Here is a 21,468-nt window from a genome sequence, read left to right on the forward strand (position 1 = left end):
GGCTAAATTTTGACCAGACACAAAGTATCTGCATGACTAAAACAAGCGCTTTCTAAAATACCACTTGGGGGACACCCTGACAGTTTTTTTTGTGGAAACAAGTGCTTAAATCAGATAGAGCTTAGGATTTGATGGGATAACATAGTGAGTTCAGGTAACTGCTGGCTGTTACTTGCACTATATGCTGGTTGGTTCTTCAAAACTACACATTTTAAATTTAAATTTATTTTTGAAGTATGAAACAAAAAAGTAGTAAATAACAATGCATGCATCTCAATACTGATCCCTACTGTACTTATTCTGAACTGGCATGTGTTAGTATGTCATTATGGCCATATTAGCTAGATCCTTGCATTTAACAGGTGGAGATGGTTTGTTGTTTAAAGTAATTAGGAACACTATACTTCTTACATTATTACCACAGTGGGAAGAGTCCCTGAACTTAGCAAAGTGTTGACTTTAATTTGTAGATAATTCTTGTCTGCACAGATGTTCTTTGGAACGGGGAACATTACTGAGGCTTCACCTTTAGGATCAGCAGAATCTCTTTCACAAGCACTGGTAGCATTTTTGCATTCCTGACTTTTATGGCTATCTGGTCACATACTGTACATGCATTAATGGTAAAATTATACTTTTCATCACTATTCAGTAGACAGGAGAAGACAAACCATTTTTTTCAGGTGAAAATTCTGCTGTACTCTAAAGGGGTGGCCTCTTGACACTATCTGGTTATAATGTCCACTAAACTATTTGAGTAATTGTGTCCCCACCAATGTGCCTTTTCTCCAGAAAAAAATGTATTAATTCATTGGACTTCAATGTCAAACTCAAATGTCCTCTTTCCTCAATCGTATCATTTACTCTGAAAGTCTTTTGAAATCTTTAAAAGATTTTCATGGCACCAGATTGACATATTTTCTCTGCTTCTGGCCACTATGAATTTATCCCACAACAGAATGAACATTTTAAAAGAAATTTAGAGATTAAGCATATTTAACCCATTCTCTGCAATAAGATAATGCCTACCATATTGTGTTTAATACTCATGTTCAATACTTGCCAGTGTCATGTTGCCTGTTGAGACAGCTATATAAATGGATGCTTTTTAGAGTAGACATTTTTTTTTTTTTAAATCCTTGCCAACAAACAAAGCTATAATAGAATTACAGGTTTTTGAGTGGCATTGAGTTTCATTTAAGGTGGGTCATTTGGAGTGAAAAGCAAGGCCTCGTGCACAGAATTCCACAAGAATCCTTGCCAGCTGTTATCTACAGCTGTATTTGAGAATGAGAAGCATGTGTCATCAGTGTAATTTACATTCCCATAAGAATAAAATTGTTCCTAAGACATGTTCAAAGCACACCTTTCATTTCAGTTTTGCGTGAAAACAAGAATTGGTTCTTTGCACACAAGAGAATACTGATAACTGATGATGCAGCTTTCAACATGTGTCTGAACTGCCACAGTTCCCAGCCACTCGTTTTTTTGTCCACCTTTTTTAGTCCATTAATAAAAGCATCTGTCCCCAAGAATGTAAAAACCTGACCCAATGCCGGCATCTCATCAAACATAGATGTATTAACACCGCTGTTCTCACTTACTCAAGGAATGGTTCTAATTATGCCTAATTATTTAATAATAAGTAACATCAGTACAAAGCTTCTATAACTATGGCAACTAATGAAATCTACATTTTGCATAAACTAGATATTCATTCTAAAACACCATTTTATATAAATTGTTATTATATTTGAATAAACATTTTTGTAACATTTAGGGGTATATTTACTAAAACTCAAATGTATATATTTTTTTTTATTAAAACAAAATCAACCTAACACCCATCCACAAATTTAACTCATTTATCAATAATTCTTCTTGAAAAAGTTGGTGCGAAAATTGTCGCAACAAATTAGTGCATCATTTCTAATCATCTGAAGTACCGCTCAGAAAACTCGACTTTATCAACTTGTCGCTGTGACAACTTAAATCAATCGGATTATCTGATGAAAACCAACTCGGATCACGTGTCACGGTCGGCACCCTAAATCCAGAACCAGTGCTAAGCACCCTGTTCTCGGCTCTTACTTTTGCCTTTAACAGACGCCTTTCACCTCGGGAGGAGCCCTTGGCTAATCGGATGCCACCAGGTCTTATTGAGAGAGGTGCCAAGCAAAAGGTTCTGGACAAGCAATGGGGCACAACGGTAAAGAAGAAGTCTTTTGGGCAGAAGGTCACAGTACAAGGCGTAGACAGAAAGCGTAATCAATCAGGCCGGGTCGTGGAATCAGACAGGCAAGGGTCAAACCAGGAGATCAATCAGAAGGGAATCGGATACAGAAGAGTCGGTTACCAGGCAGGGTCAGGATTTTAGAAGTCAGGATTGTCAGTAGCAAGCAGGGGTCAAAACAGGTAATCAGATCACAGAATACAGAATCTTTAAACATCACAGAGGCACCAGGAACTCACAATGAGGAAACCTATAACGGGCAAAGAACTATAGCCCAAATGCGCCTTTTAAACATTACAAATTTTGCGCCATTGTAACAGTTGTTACGTCAACGCGGATGCACCTATAAAGAGAGCAGCGCCGCGCGTGCCCTAAGAACCTGCAACGCTGGAAGAAGAGGAAGTACCTCGCGGCGGGCGTCCCTGCCGACCCCTCCCACTAAACCACCATGGTCTTCAGGGACAGCTGCCATTGACTTCTACATGACTTTGATAGGCCTTAGCTGGAGTATTTTCAGATTTTTAACAGTTTTGGGGTATAATAAATGTCTAAAAATTCAGGGGTTTTCCTCAAAAAAATTTAGCTTTCCACTTTAAAAACTCAACCAGAAAAATTTGAGGTTTAATGAACAGGCCCTTTAATAGTTTTAAAAGAAAAAGTAATTATAATGGGGGATATTTTCTAATTAATTCCTGTCAATTGTAATACATGTAAAAAGATGATATATAATCTAACAGATAATCCCACAACAGTAAGTTTTCCTTCCTGCAGTCAAAATGTGTATTTTTATGTCTTGTCTTGCAGTGTACTGTAAATTAATGATGTAAACTAAAGTTGTGTAAGAATGAATAACAGAATGTGTATGTGTTGGAGGAAAGACGGGGAAGCCCAGACAACATGCAATGTCTCTTGATCATGCTGTCTCTAAAATATGATATCCTTGTTGCAACACAGATGTGCATATAGCTAACACATGGCAGACACGCATAGAAATGTTTCTCAGCTATTAGTTTAAAATGCATATCTTATTAAAAAGGGGGCAAAATATAAGTGTTGCATTCTTTATTAATTGAAACCACAATAATGTTAATGTGCATCATGTCTAGTAAACCTTAGCAACCAATGATTAGTTCAAATAGGTGAATAGTATATCCTGCCTGATAAGTGGTAGTTCTGGATTATTAGACGTAGTCCAAAATATTATACGTTTTATCGCATAACCCAGTTGTTTGCAGTATTGTTTTGCAGAGCTGGGACTTCAATAGCAACCTGAGTCTCTCCAAAGAGTCTTCATGTCTGTGTGGGTTTTCTCTAGTTTCCTCCCACACATACAGGCACTTAAAAAGGATCCTTTTGTATGTTTGCTCTGTAAAATGATAGGGACTTTAGATTGCAAGCTCAGTCGAAGCAAAGACTGATGCAAATTATGAAACATTTTGGTAAAGTGCTGCATGAAAACTGCCACTGTATAAATAAAGAATGAAAAAAAATTGTTATATGTATATAAAACAGCTGTTAAATCTAGTAAAGTTCTATGGATGGTTGTACTCCCTTTATAATTTTTGGCCATGTTACCAAACCCTTAACTGAGCAGAATATGGGTGCTACCTGTCTGAAAAGCATACAGACAATAACATACAATAACTATAGTATACTGGCTGATGCTTTCAGTAGCTCCAGACTGACTTTGTGCCTTAAGCATATAGGGCAGGTATTTTCAACCAGAGAAGGTTTAGCATCATTCCTGGCCCACCATTGCACATACCAAGCCATAAAAAGCAATGTGGGTTACCCAACTGATTGCATGAGGCACAGGGACTGGCTACCAGGCTTTATAGGTTAACCACAAGGCTTGCCTGAAAATAAGTTCTGCTTGCAAGACTTTTTAGGAGGATAGAACACTGCCGTATCAGTCATCATCAAACAACAGCTGGGAGTCACAGTCCAAAAAAAACTGCCTTGCCACAGGTTAGAAATCCCTGCTACACTGGAGTGATTTCTCCTAATGCCAAGCTTTATTCACTATAATCTCATTTAAACCCTATAGTAACAGTGACACTTTTATACTAACAGCCGCAGTGCATAAAATTACATCTATGCTGTAGTGTTAATTAAAAATAAAAAAAGTGCAACCAGGATCTGTAACTCTTAAAAGCAACAGGCTATTTTAACCTGGCATGAGTAGACTGCAATATTGCTGTTCATTGATATGCATAAGCATCTTCAACTAACTACAGAAATACACAATTTTATTTTCATTCTGTTTCTTAGTTTTTTTTTGTACAAAATTTATTCCACAAGGCATACATAAGCAGCATAAACGCAAATGTGTGAATATGTAACAAAATATTGCTGGTTGAACAAATACACAACTGTGACCCACCCTGACATAAAACATCGAATCTAAGGTTTCAGCTATAAAGTTGTTGTGTTGAAAGCTTTGCAGAGTATTACAAAGTGACTGGAATAGTTGAAGCTTTGTGAAGATACTTTATGGCATGTGGAATTTATTGTTAGTCTTGGGACACGCATTTGGCAACAACCGTAACAGTGAGAACATTTTGATTGGATTACTAATCTACTTAATATCCTATTTCACTATAAAAGCAAAACTGTTCAGTTGTCACCATTCTTACAACTATTAAGCAGATGTAACAAAAAGAAACCAAGGAACATTTGCTTGATTTGGCATCTGGTGTTCTCTCAATTGACAAACAGACTGGTATTGGGTGTAAAAGTCTTATCTATAGCATTTGAAAACTCAGATGTACTCTCTCTCTCTCTCTCTCATACATGCTGGTTTGCCTGATCTGTAAAACATGATGCAAACAAGCCCATTATATTTACATCTGCAATCTCCTAGGCATGCCATCTGACTATGCCTCTCCTCTATGTGATCAACACATTAGCAGGAAAATCTTACAGGCAATTGTCAGGCTGATTTGTTGCTGATTATATAGGCACCCGAAGGACTAAAGCTGCTGTCCTAGGCACCTGCCCTCGGGTGCCTATTTAGAAAATATGCACAGTAATTTATGCCTTTCTTGACTAGACTAATTCCAAGGTTTTCTCTGCACATTGCACTTACAGGTGCATTACTCCATCTAGCTGAAATGCTCACACATGGCATTACTAACTGTATTTCATCCACTCAGGAACATTTACATCAACACCAATCCAACATGAACTTTATTCATGGAGTGGGCAAATGTGCATGCAGATTTCAAATGTCTGGCTTTAAACATTGCATTGTGGTTGAAAAAACAAGATAACTTACACAGATATTTTGAAGTATGCACATGGTACCAGTTAGGAAATAAGCTCTTTGGTGTTTGAGGTAATCATGAATATGTCATTATTGTCTTAAAATGTCAACACCAAACAGTAAAGTAATTAACACTTTGTTTAAAAAGAACGACCAGTTTCTTTGTTGGGATTACATGAAGTACAGCATTGATCATTTCTTCCAGACTCAGACAGGCTTTTCTACTACATCTGGATCAACTAAAAATGAAGTAGGAAGTATTTCAGCAGAAAGCTAAAATTAGTGAATATCTGTCATTTTTGTAGTTTTCACTTCTACAAAACCCACCACATAGCAATGTAAATACAGCAAATATTATCTAAGGATACAGTTTTCTCCCATTGAGCCACAAAATAACAGATTTTAATGCAGTTTTACTAATAACATGAGGGGTCATTTAAGACTGTAAGTGAAATAGACTTGCAGTCAGCTGGGCAAACCCCCCATTTATTAAAGGTACTTATGTCCAAATGTGCTCCTTGCACTTCCTTATTGTTGCGCTCAGCACCATGGCCTTACTCCTGACTCATAATCCAAATTGAGCACTGCTGTGTCTATTAAAGCAGGGGAACCCTGGAGCTAACTCCTTCTTCAAGTGCTCTTCAGACTTTATTGAAGAGCATATGAAGAAGGGGGTTGCCCCTGAACTTGCTGGGATCTTGAATAAAACTGCAAATTGATTGTATGTTGCAGTGTGATCTGAGTGCCATAGGCATTGGAGTTACTAAATAGAGCACCACCTACATACAAATCCTACATCAGCTCCAAAGATGGATTAAAATTTTCTTCTGAATAGTACCCTGGAGCTACAGCCACCTCCGAAACAGATGGGTGATCCAAGGACCCACAATGACCTAACATCAATATGTGCAGCCCGGATGTGGCAAAATAATCAAGCACACTTGCCACTTTCAAAATAACAAATTCCAAATGAGAAGTGAAATTACCTCATATATCAGTGGGTCACGTGCACACACCCCAAACATTTGACATAGGGAGTAACCAATAGGGTATCTTTGAAAAACGTCTGACACAAACTGAACCACAGTAGAAATGAAAGCTTTCTATTTAAAGTTATCCACATCCTTACATAGTGCCATATAGGGGAACTTAATCATAGGCTCATAATTATGGGTCATAACGTATGTGAATACTCCAAGAGGCAGTCTTTGAGTTTATTTTTGATGACACTAAAAATTTCTCTTTGGAGACATTTAGGAATGGCATTCTAATTGGATGGAGCAGCAAGACAAAGGTCTATAGTGGAAAGTGATTGCTTTGAGAGTAATCAAGGAGGCAGCCAGGAAAGTATGAAGACAAAAGAAAAAAGATGAGGTACAGAGGAATAAGGGGCATTGAGGGTTATGTGCAGGAGTTTGTAAGTTATTCTTTGCTTCATGGGAAGCCATGATAAGGGCTTTAGCAGTGGAGGGCCCTGTTCTCTCTTGGACAAGAGGATGAGAATTCCAGCAGCAGAATTTTATACAGGCTATAGTGGGGAGAGGAAGGAGTTTGGTAGGACTGTTAGAGTCAAGTTGCAGTACTTTAAGGGGATAATATAAGAGCATGAACAAGTGTCTTAGCTGTTGCTTTTGAAAGAAAGGAACATATTTCTGTAATATTCCTGAAGAAGGTTTTGGCAGTATAGCAGCCATTTACTCTTAAAAAGGACACAGCACAAGGGACAACGGGTTTAGATTTTTGTATTCTAGAGTTTATCTTTTATCTGCTGTGTAACCTGTGCCATTTAGCTATATTTCAACTGGAATCACTGCCCCTATGGCACACAACAGCTCATTTATATAAACAATTTTTGTATTTCTGAAGGAAATGCATCAGTTTTACCAGTGATTTTCAACAATACATTATTACAAATACATATTTTAATTACTTTAAAAACACTTTCCTTTTTTGATGTTACTGTTGTTTTTATTTTGTTTCTCCTAAAAACTAATTGCAATAGGAACATTGTTGCCGAGAAATAGTTAATATCTAATGGGTCCTTTTTTTTGCTATATGTTTGCATGTTTTTTTTTTACATAAGAATGATATGTATTGATTATTAGATGATGCAAGTTTCCTTTTACAAAACAGAGTAACAAAACAGAAAATAAAATGTATTTCTTAATAGCTTGAGAGTTCATTGCACTAGTTGTCAGTCTCTGAACATTTTCAAGATGTTTATGTACAGTTTGCATCTGTGTTGAAACCATCAATCTACATAACATTCCTATAAGTACAATCAGAATAATCTTAAAGGAAAATGCTATAAATTGGAAGGAATCTTTCTCTCTAGTACACAAGTATTGTTGCTAGACAATATATTAAGTGTACAATCCAAGTTCCATCCCATAACTTAAAGCAAACACACTACTATCTTACAAGCCACATAAATGTGACTTGCTGTACCACATATTCTATCCTTTGCCCAAACTACCATCTTTGGAAATAGCTTGATTTTTTTATTCTTTCTGCTAAATAATGCCAAACAGCTCAATATGTTTATGTTATTTTCAGACCCGGATTTGTGGCAAGGCCACAAAGGCCCGGGCCTAGGGCGGCACATGTCTCTGCGGTTCCTTATCCCTCTGCAACTAATTTTGCTTGTGTGCGATCCTGAGTGAGGTGGAAGTGCGGGTGAGGGCAGGCACATGTAAGCTCGCGGGTGGGTGGTGGATGATGCGGGCGTTGGGGTGCTCACAGATCAGATCCAGTGGTTATTTTATTTGTGCTTATAAACTAAACATAAAGATAACATGCAAATATACAACTAATAATCAAAATAAGAGGTTAAAGAGGGCATTGTCCATTAGCATTTACAATCTTAAAGAAGATATAGGATACACAAGGTATGGGAATTTATAAAGAAGGTGATTTGTTATATGTTACTTGGAGATTTATCTATTTTCCATACTCAAAAGATTGCAAAAAGTCAGAATTTTGTATAAAGTTTCAGGGGATCTTCATGCTGATCCTTTTTAATTTCCTGTTCATCTCTGAACATCTCTGATGCCAATTCATATGGATAGTTAGGAAGGAAATATTGAGATAGAAAAACAAATTTTGAAAATCACGTGCAGGGATGCAAAATTCTGTGATGCATTGTTCCAGAAATGACATGAATCATGCATACTCACGCAAGCTGTTTGGCATTAAATATACACAGGAACCAGGGCAAGCACTCTCTGTTGCCCATGGAAAATGTATCTGAATATGTGGAAATGTAGATGAGATCTTTTACTGCCTGACCTGGGAATGCAGTTATGTTTTTATAAGGTGAATAGAGCACATTTAATTGCTCGGTTATTTGTGTTGCATCCTTCAGATCACTTCTCAGTTGAATATACAGATTTACCATTTAGGTGGACTGGCTATGTGTTACACTTAATGGAAAGGGCAATAAACAGCTGTGACCAACTTAAGGCCATTGTCCTATATATGCATTCATTTTAATTAGGGAATACCTGTTTATATACACTAAACAATTCAGAAAAGTGAAATTAAAGCAACTTTGGTTTTACACATCATCCCAACTCCAGGTTTTTCTCTGGTTTTTCAGAGAAATTGTAGGAGACGATAATAAAATTATGTACTTCTCCTTTTCAATAAGCCAGGGGGCAATTAAAGCAGCTTTTACATAAGGAATATGGTGGATATAGTAAGGGTAAAACCAATCAATCATCATTAGAATTTTATAAGTAGAGGCAAAACAAACTGGGCATGTGTATACATTGTCCCATAAAGCCATAAAAATGTATAAAAATCAAGATTCCCATGTGATTAAGGAATTCCAGGTCCTGAATTTGAGATGAAGGCACATGTAATAAACTTGTAGAGAGATAAATAGAATCCTCCCTCTGAAGGACTTTTTTGCCGAAGATAAAAAAGATATCAAAATATGAATTCTGACCTGCTCACATATACTCCCAGCACAGAAACCTTTCTTTCTTTGTGAAATAGTCAGTATTGCTGCTTCTAGACTTGATCATCAACACAGCTGTTACTACTCTGTTGTAAAACTCTTCTATTCAGCACCATAACACACCAGCCAAATGCAATGTGCTTGCATAATTTACACTATATTTTACATTCTCCTGTCAAACAAGCTGTTATAATGAACCCATGTACTACCACACTGAGAGTTATAAAATGCCATGTATGACATATGTTTTGATTCTCTTACTTTAATTAAACAGCAAATATACATTCAGAAAAAAATAATAATATGATAATATATATATTCCTTTTTAATAATCTTGGATCTTTGAAAAATGGGTCCCTTTAGAACTATACTCACTTTATAACCCAGATGCCGGTCTAGGGGCCAGTAACTCACAGCAGTGAAACATTGTAAGAAGCATCATCATTGAGTGACAATATAGTTGACATTGAACTGCAATGCTCAGGTATATTATATTTGTGTATCTGGTATCTTGTCAAGGAATGAGCCCCTCTCGCTACCTTGTCCTGTTTTCTTAATATGTGGATTGACAGACTTTTTTTTATTATTCTTTCTGCATGTTTTATGGTAATGTTCTATAAACACTTCAGCTGTTTATTAAAAACTAGGCATTGTCACTTGTCATAATAAGCAAATAGTGTTTTATCAAAAGACCTTCATTTAATAAGCATCTTTGCCTTTCCATTTTAAATTATATAGGCTAAATAAAGAAAAATATTTATGTAAATGGATCTGTAAACTTGTAAAATTCTCATAGATTTTTATAAAAGGCTCATGAGGGCTAAGGGCATAACAAAGTGCAGGTAGTTCATAACTGGGTGTGGGCTAGACATAAATGCCCCCTCTCTGCCACCTGTCCTCTCCCCTGATTTATCAGACTCGACTTATCAGACTCACTCACACTGCTTTTTTGCCGTGACCGGGCGATCCTGGCAGGAAGAGAACCAGGGTGTGGATCTGGGCTGGCAGGGCCCACTAGAGCCGGGTGCCCACTGGGTTTTTTCCCGGTGTCCCGCCGGCCCAGTCCAACCCTGGTAATAAGAAGGCAATATTAGGCAATATTAAAGAAGAATAATATCTTTAGCTTCTGTAGGGAATCCGTGCAAAATCATTGCACTTATCCCTGTAAGGGCAGAGAGTCTGTGTCTGTGTGCTGTAAGCTGTTACCTAGCAACCAGCTATTCAGTGCAGTAGGAAGTGACACAGCAGCTAAGGAGTGGCAGGCAGGAAAAGGAAGTCACAGAGACTGGCAAAAGAAGAAAGCCTGGCATAGAGAGCCGCATGGTGGACAGAGAAGGAAGCAAGAGAGCTGCTGGTGGGACCAGAGAGCTGAGAGGCTGCACCAAAGGCATTCATTTGGATGAGGCTGGCACACGGAAGCCACATACTGTGCCTGGAGAGACAGAGAGTGTGAGAGGAATACAGACTGGAGGAACAAACAGCAGGAGATTCCTATCTGAGCATCCAATGGGGTTGGTAATCGCACTGTGTGCCTGAATGTGCCGGATTCACCTAAAGAGAGCTCTGAAGTATCCAAAGAGGATTTTTGAGTATCCTGTTTAAAGGGACAGTACCCTTAAGAGCGCTGAAGATAAACAGGCTGTGTAATAAAGGACATTAAAGGACTTTACCATTCTTCTTAGTTAGCTAGACAGATTGCGCTAGCAAGTTAGTTAGTGAGGCCCTATTGTCACCGGTTAGGAGTGCTGCATGTATTAGGTGCCCATTTATTTTATATAAACTGTTATTTAGTTTAACCAATAGTGTGTGTGTGTTATTACTGTATTCCTAGTGGGGCCAACCATAGGTCATTCCCGGATCCCACTAGGTGGAGGCACTGCGCTAGTAAGTACCAGGTACCCAGTCTCTCCCAATACCACTGCGGAGTGGCTCAGGTTTGTCCCGTGTCATCAGGTAAGCGCCACACGTGGAGTGTAACACAGACAAAGGGGTGTCGAAAGGGTTACACTTCATATTATTATAGTATATTTCTCTTTATGGGTGAATTTAGGGCCAAGGATCAGCCCAAAAACTTGCATCAGCCCTCGCACTGCAGCCACTGCATTGGCCCAGAGCAAAAAACATCGAGTCCTGCAGGTATCAGGTCAACCTGCATATCACTAGGCTGGACTCGGGCCAAAGCAGTGGCTCTGCATGTAGACATAAGAGAAGGTTGATGCGAGCATAGGGACTGATTTTTAACTTGCGTTTATCAACACGTTGAGAATCAGCCCATTGTGGCATCAGTCAAAGACCTTCCAATGATACAGTCAGTTTCAGGTAGCTTTAAATCAATTTCACCAAAATTGCAAATGAGGTAAACACTGAAATCTTACAAAACAAATTGCATTTTATACTTATGTCATTGCTAATGATTGCATCAAACAGTAATGTGGTGAAATACTATGTAAATACTGTATGAAATGACTGTAATTCGGGACAAACCCAAATGCACACAAATTTTGATGTTTAGCTGGAGTCGCCCAGAATGATTTTCTAATAGACTAAATGAGTCAGTGTAAATTATTGCCTGTTATTTTTTTTAGTTTGGAACATGTAGCTCAAAAGACAAACCACAATTCAATATGTGGGGTGGAGTAGATGACTATATAACTGTGTAATTCCAAATCTGCTACAGAAATGACTATATAAATCTGTATAAAGACCTCAAAAGGCAACAGAAATAGGCTGACATCTTTGCCATGCTGAAGACCCTAGTGAGGGTTTACACACATTGATGTGGAATAAAGGTATATTTTTATTCTGAACTCAGAGTGCAGAATTCTGCTTGCTTATATAAGTATATATATATATATGTATGTATATATATATATATATATATATATATATATATATATATATATATATATATATATATATATATATATATATATACATACACACACACACACAAAAACACACACACACACACACAGGTATGGGACCTGTTTTCCAGAATGCTCAGGACCTGAGATAATGGATATTTCTGTAATTTGGATCTTCATACCTTAAGTCTACTAGAAAATCATGTAAACATTAATGGGGATGTAAAGTCAAAAAAATAAAATCCCATTTTTACTTTCTTTAATGAAAAATAAATCTATCTATACTTTAATTAAAAACTTGTACTGTTTTTAGAAGAAACTGGACTGTGAAGTTCCCCCTTCATTTTACTTGCTCTGACTGATGCAGATAGGAAACCTTGAGTCCCTTACTGCTCTGCAGGAAAACAATCATACTTTCAAACGGCAGGGGGAGCCCCCACCTAACTTCCCAGAACTCGAGCACCTGGCGACGTGTATAAATTTGTACCTGCAAACCCAGCGCAGTCTGCATATTCTGATTATTAATCAGTCTTGCTGCATCAGCTTCTATGGCATCAGCTTCTATTTTAATTTTAATTTATGACAACCCCTAAGCTTAACCTCCCAACTGAAGCCCAGACCACACTGAGCATGTGCATGGTCTTGGTCTTGCAAAGATGTATAACATAGTTACAAGATGATGACCCCCTGTGGCCATCTTTGAAAGCATAAATCATTTGTTTAATTAGGCTTCTGGTGCAGTAAGTTCATGTTTATGTTTAGTATACAAAATACAGCATTTCTAGGATTAGACTTTACTTCCCCTTTAAGGGGTAGATTTATTAAGGTTCCAGTTGTGTTTTCCACAAACAAATTGAGTTTTTGAGGTTATTTTTGAGTAAAATTTTTCATGTTAAAAAAAATGTTTCGAGTTTTTTCAAAAAACTGGGATTTTTCAAGATTTATTATACCCTGACCCTGAAAATAGCTTGAATCCGAAAATACACCATCTAAAACCTGTCATATAGAAGTCAATGGCATTTGAAGATGTTAATATCCTTCTTGATGTTCAAGTTTTTTTCAGAGGGTTTTCAGGCTATTAACCCCAAACTCCCTGATTCAAGTTTTTTTCTTAAATTAACCCCTCAATAAACCCAATCGCCTGGTTTTGTTTCCAATAAGGATTAGTAACTAAGTTTGAATCAAGTACAAGGTACTGTTTTATTATTACAGAGAAAAAGGAAATAGTGTTTTAAAATTTGGATAATGTACCTCAAAATATCTTTGCATGAGTCACCGAAAACAGAATATTGGTGCAAGACTAGGATTGCCAGCATTTCTGGAAAAAAATATAGGTTTTCCTATAGGTTCATTTTCCCCCTATTAATAACATTGGCATTGAGCACCATTTTTAACAGCTAAGTGGTAACCCTAAAGAGGTCATCAACTGATTATATTGTGCAAAGGGTTGACAACAAAATGCTGTGTGATGATGCAAGAGCTATGATAAGTAGGACACATCAATTTCAGAGCCAATCAGAAACTGCTCAATTGAGCCATGTAGCCAGGTAATGATGTTTATTGTTTTGTCACAAGACAAACAAAATGACAGCAAACAATATATGTGCTTGACTTTATATACTTATTAATTTGATTTCCAGGTTATTGCCTGGCATTAAGCTGAACTTGAAGTTGCTAGAATGAGACCTTACACCTAGCATCCTGTATACAACTTGTGAAATCAGAAAGACAATATAACTGAAGAAATACACACCATGTAACCTTGTGCAATGCACACTGAGAAAGGTGACATTATGCACTTCATTTTGATTTTAGCAGGATTATAGGGCATGTGAAGTCAGGCAAAAAGTATGTGCCAGGTGCAATGAAATACACCAGAACAGGCTGGTGTCACCTTATTTAGCCATTTTTTTTAAAAACGAAGGCTGAAAATTGACACATTTACCACTAGCCTTTACCTAACAACAATGCTAAAAATAGCCCTTCACTGGGTTTCAGGTATAATTCTTTTGATAATTGATGATGCTTATGGTGATAGTATCAGTTCCCTTTGATCAGGGAAAAGGATGCAGATACAGTATATTGAGGCAGATTCAGTGCAAGGAGATTATTCATTGATGTCTATGTGGAAATGAACACATTTCTCACTGAATCTGGTCACAAAAGTTGGCCACAGGCCATGTATGTGACACTTTATGTCCTATAGATATATCAAACACAGAAACATAATGTATTGTCAATATCAAAACATCCCAAAAACAATTTACCAATGAAAAAGGGTAAAACATCATAAAGGGATGGACCTGCCCAACTAATTATTTGGATAATAATCATCCAGATATCGGCCATAAATTGGCCAGAGCACATTGATGTGGCCCTGGCCTGATAGGGCCCTGTTGAGCCCATATGTGGCCAGCAATAAAATACAACATTTCAAGTTCAGCAAACAAAATGGCACAGGTTACCAGAGTGTAAAAGAGTACCCACAAACATGAGCATCTCTGCAAATAAGCAGCAGTTGGTTATACTTGTAATTAAGGTTCATCATTTACACATGTCAACGTGAGATGTATCTCTCAGAAATTCTTTCTCACCAAGAAAAGCCAAAAACAATACTAGTTGGGAATATCGTGCCTAAAACCATTTTTTACATATTTTTCCTGTTCCTTGCACTCATAAAAAAAAACACAATCTAATTAATGTAGGATTGTTTTTTTTTTTATTATACTTTATTATGAATAAACATTGCTTGTTTTAATTCTATGGACTGTAACAATTAGGATCATGGCTCTTGTATTGAGCACTTAAAATAGTCAGATGTGTAGAAACAGACCAGTATCTCTTTCTTTTTAAAGTATATAGCTATGAGTTATTAACGAAATAACAGAATGTTTCAAATAAATGTAATAAACATGGAGAAGAAATTTATGTTGTATATCAATATATTTTATTGATATTTCCTTCAAGTAAGCTTGCCTTTGCTTTCTCCATCCCTGTGGTGAATCCTTTGCAAAAGTTCTGCAACTGAAATTAATACCCATGAAAATGTTTATTAATGTCCTGAGTTTGCATTCTTATTAGAACCATGTGTTAAAACATTACTTAACCAAGGGACCAAAAGCTATTCCATAATGTATTTACAGAATAATTAATGGCAGGCCTGTATGGTCTTGCTCCCTCACAAAGGAATGTATGTCTCAGAAAGGGCAGCCTAGCAGTTGATAATGTTTCTTAATTGAATTGCTAATTTTCTAAAATTAGATATAAGCTATAGCCCCTGCTGATCATATCTAAAAGTGGAACTAACATAGATATTTTTAACTACCCTGAAAAAGCTGACAAAAGTGTTGGACACTGAAATCTGAAGTGTAAGCTTAATTAGCAAATGCCTTGAGAACTCATGAGGCAACTTCAGGCGACTCGTTAAGCGACTTTGGGCGACTTCGGAAAACGAACTGCTGCCGTGTGATTAGCACCGGCATTTTTTTTTTCATTTTAGCCAGCGCAGAGTGAGGGAAGGCATTTGGGGAGATTGTTTGCCGCAAAGACGAGGTGATTAGTCGCCAGGCGACCTAATCTCCCCAAAACGCCCAGTGTGGCCTTACCCTATAAAAGAAAAACGTGAAATCTCACTGGTAAGTTTCAGTTTGAAGAGGAAAAACTTTTCTTCTCATTCATTTTCAGTCTGGCCCAATGTACAGCGTAAAACATAGAAAACAGCTAGGTTGGTCCAGAATGCCTCTGGTGCTTCACCTTGTGGTCTATTTGAGAAGTATTTACAGTGAATACATCCCCACAAATGTTCATATCACCAGGGAGTTCTGGATAAATATAAAAAAAACTACTTTATGAGTGATACCACCCTGACAGCAACAGCACTTCTGAGAGCCCTCTCTCATGTCTAATTATGGGGCTAATTTCTCAAAGGTAAATTAAGTGGTTCTTCACAAAATTATCCACAAAAATGTTCGAGTATTTTCATAGAGTTGTAAGTCTCTTCGTTATTTGAAATCAAAAGTTAGAAACTACATTATTTTAGGAGCATACTCTTTGAAAGTAGATTTTTATTTATTAAAATTCAAAAGTACTTAGCATGGACACAGCGCTCCCAAAGTTTGAACTACACTCTTTTTCACAGTTCAGCAAACAAATCTAAAAGATTTGTACATGGCACTTTACAGGATATTCAGAGCTTTCTGCTCCTGGTTTCTTTGCATAAATTCTTTTTCTGGGGTTGGAATGGTCCTTGCTACCTATTAACATGTAGCTTGTATATCTTGGGGTATTACGTTAATTTTATTATAGGGACTTTTTTACCTTTGAGTTAACTTTTATTCTGAGACAGCAATTGTTTTTCATATTTTATTATTTGTGTTTTTTGAGTTATTTAGCTTTTTTATTCAACAGTCCTCTAGTTTTTAATTTCAGCAATCTGGTTGCTAGGGTCCAAATAACCTTAGCAACCATGCACTGATTTGAATAAGAGACTGGAATATGAATAGGAGAGGATCCAAATAGAAAGAGGAGTAATCAACAGTAGCAATAACAATACATTTTTGTAGCCTTCCAGAGCATTTGTCTTTTCAATGGGGTTAGTGAATTGGAAAGCAGGAAAGAGTCAGAAGAGGAAGGCAAAAAAGAAAAAAAAACTATAGAAAATAAATCATGAAGAACAATTGAAAATATCTTTAGAATTGGCTGTTCTATAGCATACTAAAAGTAAACTTAAATGTGAATCACCTCTTTGAATGTATTTAATGTTATATATATATATATATATATATATATATATATATATATATATATATATATATATATATATATATATATATATATATATATGCTATACCAACTGCATTTGTTCTCTTTGTATTCCTGATCATCATAAATTGACTACACAAGGAGCTGAGCTATTTTCTGAAGTGTGGTGTTGCAAGAGAGAAATGTTACGAGTTCCCACTTCCCTTATATGTTTAGGACGGCACATTGATCACCTACAAAGAATTGCGTCATCATGAAGGTTTAAAAGTTTGTTTGGCACATCTGCACTTTAATGTGGTATATGGAGTCAAGTGATATTGGGCTGGCATTTTAATTGTGTTACTTTGTAACAATATTGCTCTAGTGTCTATCTAAATTTCTTTTAAACCAATTTATGCCTTCATATACTCTGATACATGCATATATTTTTAAATCTATCATAGTATAGTTAGGGTATTCATTAGTAGTAATGATCTGGAGTTTGCTCTAGCGCAAACTTTGGCCCATGGCCATCCATCAACCCCAGTTATTTTGTCTAATTCACCCCCATTATGAAACCATCTCTATTGATCCATATCCCTCAATTCCAGCTCTTGATCCCCCAAGACCTTCACGCTGCGGTAAGTTTGTTTATTTTTCTCTTCTGATGAATTGACAGTTCTAATTTTTTCTACTCATAGGTCCTTTCAGGTCCCAAGGCAAGACCTGTAAAAAAAACCTGCATCCCTTTTAGAGAGGGGGGGGGTCAGTATCCTATTATATATTAAAAGACTATAAACATTACTTTGTTTATTCTGGTGTAGTCTACATACAGAGAAACTATAAAAATTAGGCAGAAAGCTTTTCAAGCAACTACCATAGGTAAATATTTTCTAATGGCAAGGGTATCCTTTCCATATGCAATTAATATCAATATTCAGTCATTTGAAGGGCTTTCTTATGCATCTCCACATGAATGCAATTACTGATACTAATGTAGAATGCACTTTGAGTAGTCAATGCCCAGCTCCACAAAATACAGTTTGACCCCATTTCCCCTCCATCACAAATGTTGTTCTAGAACTTCAAAAGATCAGTTTCCTAGCATGTGCAAAACTAATGAGCAAGCAACACACCAATGAAAAAACGTCAAGGATTTCAGCAAAACACCGGCAGTGACTGACTCCTGTTTGGCAAAAGGCTGCACAAGTGCTGCACAGAGATAAGGGAGGCAGAATAAGCAGTTGTAGTTGTAAATAAGTCATTACATGACATGGAACTAGTGAAAGTATCTTACACTTTTTTCACCACAATGTATTAATAGCAAATACTCTGACCTCTAAACCATCAGATTAATAATAAAACTGATATAAGGCTTAGGCAATCATTTTCCAAAGCGTTAGTGATACTGTAGGACAAGAGGGAGCTACAGCACCAGCATCTTTACTGTGTATGTAACCGGGTATCACCCATATCTACAAGCAATACAATATCATTGTTACAAAGTATTGCAAAGTATCTATATTTTAGCCTGCCTCCTTCAAAGTGATTAAGGATAAATCATCACGTATGTCTCTTGTTTACTTTTCTTAGACTTGTAAAGAACCCAACAAAGATCCCTTTGAAGCAATGATGCTTACACTGGTGCACTTGTCTTTTGAAAAACGGGTATAAAACCTTCCCAAATGGTCACACAGTAGGTGCTTCACGGTCAATTTGTATCAGCAGGAAACAATAAAATTACTTCTGTGCTACACCAAAGTAATCTACACCAAAGAGCTTTTGACTAGTTTTCTAATGCCATTCACTACAAATAAATTGTAAGCAATCAATATAAGTATCTAAGAGTCTATCCAAGATATTTAAGTATCTAATCCACACAATCAGAATATGGGAACACAAAAGTGGGTACATATCCTGACAGTAATTACAATATTTCTAATAGCTGAGCTCTGAAACGTGCAAGAAAATTTGTATCAACCATTTAGAAACACAAATGACAACTCATACAGGGAATTGCAGAGCCCTGGAAACAGCAATGTCCAGTCTGAACAACGCACGCCAGGCCCGGACTAGCAATCTGTGGGTTCTGGCAAATGCCAGAGGGGATGCTGTCAGATGCCACAGTAAGCCACTATTTAGTGGGCTGGTGGCGGGCTCTTTGGACCTCTCTGTAATTGGGATTGCAGGACCTATTTTGATTCCCAGACCTGACGCACGCACACACAGTGGTAAAATGAATGCTGGATAAAACGGCACAGTGGTGTAGTGAATACCTCTTGGGGGTTATGATGGATAAAATATAATGCAATATCTCAAGCAGTGGTGTAACTAGATATTACTGTGCCCACAGATAATTCTTTTTAGGACCCGAAAATATCTACAGGTTGACCTGTTTTACCAATATTTATTAAAATGATATATGAATTATATACCCCTATACCTCCTTACACCCCTGATCTCAAGTATTATCACACTTTAGTAGAATATAATGTGAAAGGGCACATGGAGCAATACTATCATGATATATTTTATTAATCAAAGAAGAGCTGTTCAAGTGAAATGCCAACAGTATAATAACTGTCCTTAATCAAATGCATCCTGCAAAATTGTTTGTATCCTGCCTGGATTGTGAACTGAAGAAAATAAGCACTGAATTACACTTTTTGCCCCGCAGGACTATAATGGCAGAGCAGCTCAGTGTGACTGTACACCAATGAAATATTCTTTTAATTAGTGAATGTAGTTATAGACTGCCATGTGCCTTTGAAGTGAGCAAGATATCCCCCACCAAGTCATCCTGTGTGCCAAATATCCATGTCTGTGGGTTCCAAAACAAGTGCCCCCACCTGCAACAGGGAGTTTTCCTTTGAGGTCTGTGCCAGTTTAGACAATATAAGCCAACATTTAAGGAAAAAAATAGTTTATCCTATTGCAGCTTTAAAGGGATCAATAGGTAATTCTCAGCGCCTTATGTGTGTGCTGTGGAATTAAGTGACTATAGAAGGAATGCAGGGCAATAGGGCATTGCTGATGTAGAATGCTAATAAAATGTGTATACCCCATATATCTGTGTGAGTCACCACAACGCCTTGTTGTTGTCTGGTAATAGCATTATACCCCAAGAGAACTAAACTAACATCCCATGAAACTCTCTGCCAGGCAGCTGTGTTATTCGCCCAGAAAAAAGCCAATGAATTGTGCCCATCATGAATTGTGCCCATTAGGAGCTGCAAGACAACCTGTCAAGAGACCCTGAAGCAAACACACGGGCAGTACATTCAAAAAAACACTGGGCATGTCAAAGCATAGTCTATTATCTAAAACAACTTCTTGCCATTCCCATGATCAGTATAGGCTCTAATTAGCCCAATGCCCGCTGCTGGATAAAACGATAGAATGCACTTTACCTCTTATCTGGGCGGAAAATGAAGAGCGTCCCGGGGAGATAAAAGTTGCCTGCGATGCCAGAAGTCGCGCCGGGATGATAGAAATGATAATAAGCAGCAGTGTGTCCTACAGCATGGGAGCGAGTGCAGTCACGCCTAAATCCACTCCAGCGATTGCGACAATAGGAGCACTAAAGTCTCGCTGAGGTTCATTAAGCAAAGCCCGATCATTAGGTTCCCGCTGCACTGCGCGTCTCCTCGGCTCTCTGATGGCTGTGGATAATGTCAGAGATGGGGCTGGAGTTCATCCACTCATTCATCCACTTTGTCAACAAACCAGGCAGCAGCTCCTCTGTGCGCGAGCGACTCTAATTACAGACTTTGGCAGTGCAGTGGGGCGGGAGGGGCGAGGCAGCAGCAGCAACCAGACGCACTCAGCCCTCCAGCATGTTCTGCGATCAGACACTTGCAGCTCATCTCTCCTGCTGAACTCAAGCGCCAGATAGCAACGGAGAAAATCGCCAGCACAGCTCATTCCCTGCTGCCCGGTTCTTTATCTCTGCAATTAATAATAATCCCTTAGATACAGCACCCAAACTCCCTGCCAAAATTGAATGAACCAGAAAATAAACTGGACCTCCAGGCACAGAGATGTTTCCACTTTACAGATCTCACTAATCAGAACAGTATAAACCCTGCACATTCTTCATAGACTTGTATGATAGCAAATGTAGGAGTTTGGGCTTTAATCAACTGTTTTTTTCCAGCTTGATACCCTCCTTTCAGCTATAATTGACCATGATAGCAAAATTGGGACTTGGAAATGGGATTTTACCTAATAATGGTTCTGTAAACCTGCTTCAGTTCCTAGAGCAATTTAATACCTCCTGTCATTTAAGCTGTTAAATTGCAATGAGATGGGTGATATAAATTTTTTTGATTGATTTGATTATTTGATCCTTGCCAGTGGCGTAACTTCTGGGGGAGCAGGGGGTGCGATTGGGCCAGGGCCCGCA

The 21,468-nt window shown here is 37.6% G+C and overlaps 1 protein-coding gene across 1 annotated transcript in view; it reads right to left on the reverse strand.

The window, feature by feature from the left end:
* Positions 1–20,998, reverse strand: part of sema3d.L (semaphorin 3D L homeolog) — a 91,209-nt gene extending 70,211 nt beyond the window's left edge. Inside the window, exon 1 of the mRNA XM_018252704.2 lies at positions 20,474–20,998. The gene's annotated coding sequence lies outside the window, so the exon portion shown is untranslated. The remainder of the gene's footprint in view (positions 1–20,473) is intronic.
* Positions 20,999–21,468: the final 470 nt, after the last annotated feature.

Source organism: Xenopus laevis, chromosome 3L (assembly GCF_017654675.1).
Source record: "Xenopus laevis strain J_2021 chromosome 3L, Xenopus_laevis_v10.1, whole genome shotgun sequence".
In the NCBI taxonomy this organism is placed as follows: domain Eukaryota; kingdom Metazoa; phylum Chordata; class Amphibia; order Anura; family Pipidae; genus Xenopus; species Xenopus laevis.